Source organism: Helianthus annuus, chromosome 4 (assembly GCF_002127325.2).
Source record: "Helianthus annuus cultivar XRQ/B chromosome 4, HanXRQr2.0-SUNRISE, whole genome shotgun sequence".
In the NCBI taxonomy this organism is placed as follows: domain Eukaryota; kingdom Viridiplantae; phylum Streptophyta; class Magnoliopsida; order Asterales; family Asteraceae; genus Helianthus; species Helianthus annuus.
In genome coordinates this window covers 147,417,003-147,420,924 of record NC_035436.2, presented here as the reverse complement: position 1 = coordinate 147,420,924, position 3,922 = coordinate 147,417,003, and the positions used below count along the sequence as shown (strand labels likewise).

The following is a 3,922-nucleotide window of genomic DNA, read 5'->3' as shown; positions in this document are numbered from 1 at the left end:
CCACGCCTATGCGACCTGCGGGCCGCTCGTAGGCTACGCGCACACTACACTAGAACCCGCGCTGTGCGCGCGGCATGCAGACCAGTGCACCTAGTTACTACTGCAAACCTACACGCGCGCCAGAACTGATCCGCCAGTCCACGCGCCATATTTCAAGGATCTCACGCCATGACATATGGAGCCGCACGCCACACGGATGCCACTGCGCATACCAAGACGCCACCTGGTCACGCGCCATCCATACTCGTGCGCCACTTGCATTCTTTGCCATAGCCAATGACGTGCGCCATGCGCCTAAGAAGCTCGCGCCGCATCGACATGTCATGGCATCCGCCTATGCCACCCAAGGGTGCGCCATAAGCAGACCCGCCATGTATCTGACCACGCGCTCATGGCCAAAAATACAACGGCGGTGTGCGAAGTTCAAAGCGCACCACATTAGGCCTATAGCCCATGTCACGTGCGTATATGTGCGGGTGCGGCGCACCCTTTGGTCCCCACTAGTGTTTGCCTTTAAGAAAAACAATTTACAAGGAGTGCTCCTCCTTATATACCACTTTGAGTTTTGTCATCCCACCTATGTGGGACAAAACTAATCCATTTTATTCATCTTTGTTTGTTCCTAACATACAACTTCAAGCTTCGATATCTCATTCATCTTAGCTCTATTTGGACATTGTTTGAACACAAACCATAAATAATTATTTATACAACACATATATAAATATTATTGATGTCCAAAATATTTAGTGAAAAACTCATTTTCACTAAAATTTCCAATAGTGTGTTCGATCCAGGCTCGCCGTTATTAAAGATGAGATTTACCTAACATACACAACATCAAAACATTCGTTAATTCATTATACCAAACAAACCCATAACATTCATTACTTATCCTTATTCAACCCATTAACAATGTTACCATTTTGCTAACAATCCTTGTTGTAACCATTCTTTCCGTTTTAGCATTATTTCCAACATCTCATTAACATTCATATATGCTCAACCATTACCGCTATTCATCATACAAGTCTTTATTAACCCATTTACAATGGGTCAATTTATATCATACATACTTGATACAATTTAATCATTTTTGACCCGTTTACAATCAAGTCCTTACTTAATCCATTTTACCATCTCATTTTTAACCCATTTCGATCCATTCGAAACGAGTCATACCACATACATTACTACTTCATTTTCTTAGCGATTCCTTCTATATTCACCACATCAATTCGATCATGCTCCACTATGCTACTTTTAACTAAGTTTTATGTAAGTTACTAGCATTCATGACTCATATCATTCCAACATACATTCTATTCGTGCGACCCGTTTATACGGTTCGACTACATAGCATACCAACATACATTCTATTAGTGCGACCCGTTCATACGGTTCGACTACATAACATTCCCACATACATTCTTTTAGTACGAACCGTTCATACGGTTCGACTACATAACATTCCAACATACATTCTTTTAGTGCGACCCGTTCATACGTTTCGACTACATAACCTTCCAACATACATTTTTTTAGTGTGATCCGTTCATACGGTTCGACTACATAACATTCCAACATATACATTCTTTTAGTACGACCCGTTCATACGATTCGACTACATAACATTCCAACATATACATTCTTTTAGTGTGACCCGTTCATACGATTCGACTACATAACATTCCAACATACATTCTTTTAGTGCAACTCGTTCATAGGGTTCGACTACATAACCTTCCAAAATACATTCTTTTAGTGCGACCCGTTCATACGGTTCGACTACATAACATTCCAACATACATTCTTTTAGTACGACCCGTTCATACGGTTCGACTACATAACCTTCCAACATACATTCTTTTAGTGCGACCCGTTTATACGGTTTGACGACATAACATTCCAACATACATTCTTTTAGTACGACCCGTTCGTACGGTTCGACTACATAACATTCCAACATACATTCTTTTAGTACGACCCATTCATACGGTTCGACTACATAACATTCCAACATATATTCTTTTTCTTTGACCCGTTTGTGATGGGTCTATTACACGGCCATTCTATATCGCATTTCGAATACCTTGATATATATCAATAAACATTACTACAAGTAAACTTTAATCGTACAAGTAACGTACCTCGATTTTGCAAGCCTTAAGGTTTCTTGTTGCTTGAACCTTCTTCCTTCACACCTACATTTAACGCATTCATTTTTTTCTTTAGTTCTCATGAATCCGTTTCACCATATACAACGCATACTCACTTTCTAAACATGAATTGTACTAATAATTGTCATTTGTTTACATAATTATCATCTATGCATTTCATCGAGCACTTGGTGTGCGTCGATCATTGTTGTTTAGAAATTGTTATTTTTCATGTTCTTACACACCATATTTTTATACATACATAAATCCCCAATCACTAAAATCATCACATCGAATGAACATTAACACAAATATTCATCCTACCTTCTAGTTTACAAGTTAACATCATAATTTTGACTAAAAACTTCTATTCATGATCAATTCTCAAAAACCCACTTCATGATTTATGAGTGCTATCTATCAAAACATATGAACATATCAATTTCATTCAAATTAGCATTCAAAAATATTTCTAATCATGGTTTCTTCATCAATCAACACTATTCCACAAACATACTTAAGCAATTTGTCAATTTCATTCATACTCTTCATATCAAAATCATCCAAATCGAAAATTACAACTTACCACTTATTAAACGAGCTTAGATGATCATGTATTAGGGCTCATGCAAGAGATTAACCATCAATTTCCTTTCTAATTTGCTGAATTTTGGGTTTTTGTTCTTGAAGGTGTTCTTCCCTTTTTCCCTCTCTCTAGAACACGTACAGAACACACACACACACACACACACACACACACACACACTAAGATTCTGCACTTTATTCATCTATAAACCTCAACTTTCCACTTTGCCATAATTGGCCCTTTATGTTTGACCCATACTTAAATTCCATTAAACATCTTCATCTTTTATTAAAACTAAATGTAATCATTTAGTTATGTTATTTTCTTTCCAAAAACTTATTAGTTTTTGGTTATGTTTTATAATTTCTTATTAGGACAAACTATGAAAATTATAATAATCACGTATGCACATTTTGGGGTGTTACAAGTCTACCCTCCTTAAAGGAGGTTTCGTCCCCGAAACCTGAATACATACCAAATAGTGTCGGGTAGTGATCCCGTATTTCATCATCCGATTCCCATGTTAGATCCAATCCCTTTTGGTGTTGCCATTGGACTAGGACTTGTGTAATGGCCTTGTTAAAAAGATGCGTTACTTTAGAATCCTTGATAGCTATCGGTCTTTCAACATAATTCATTCTCTCATCCACTTCGATATCATCGAGTGGCACGTAAGTTGTTTCATCTGTGAGACACTTCCGTAGTTGTGACACATGGAAGGTGTTGTGAATTCCATTCAATGTCGGTGGTAAATCCAACCGGTAAGCTACCTTTCTAACTTTGAAACTTATGTCCATCTTTATATAGTAGACCATATTAGGGACACCATATACATAGATAATCCATTCAATATATACTAATGCTCTCATGATACTACAATTGTCAACTACATTTAGGTAAACAATTTAACATAATCCAACATCACCCCTTTTCTACTAAGTCCAAAGCTATATGTTTAGCACACATTCATTTCTAAATTACCATTAAGAAACTAGCTCGACATATGGTGTGCACCACACCATTCAAATATGGAGTACAAACTCCTAAAGCATACCATAAATTACTCTTTTCATACTCGACTCGAGAATTAAGCATCATTCTACGTTTGCTACCATTACTTGTACTATGCACACCCTTAGGTTTAACCTCAAATCATTTCAATCATGACTTTATTATT

At 37.3% G+C, this 3,922-nt stretch overlaps 1 long non-coding RNA gene across 1 annotated transcript; it reads right to left on the bottom strand.

Annotated features, from left to right (window-relative positions):
* Positions 1-719: 719 nt before the first annotated feature.
* LOC110934704 lies at positions 720-2,883 on the bottom strand. The gene is made up of 3 exons (XR_002588559.1): positions 2,746-2,883; positions 2,151-2,204; positions 720-825 (listed from the first exon to the last, which is right to left on the bottom strand). It is a non-coding gene; the product is annotated as an uncharacterized LOC110934704 (long non-coding RNA).
* Positions 2,884-3,922: the final 1,039 nt, after the last annotated feature.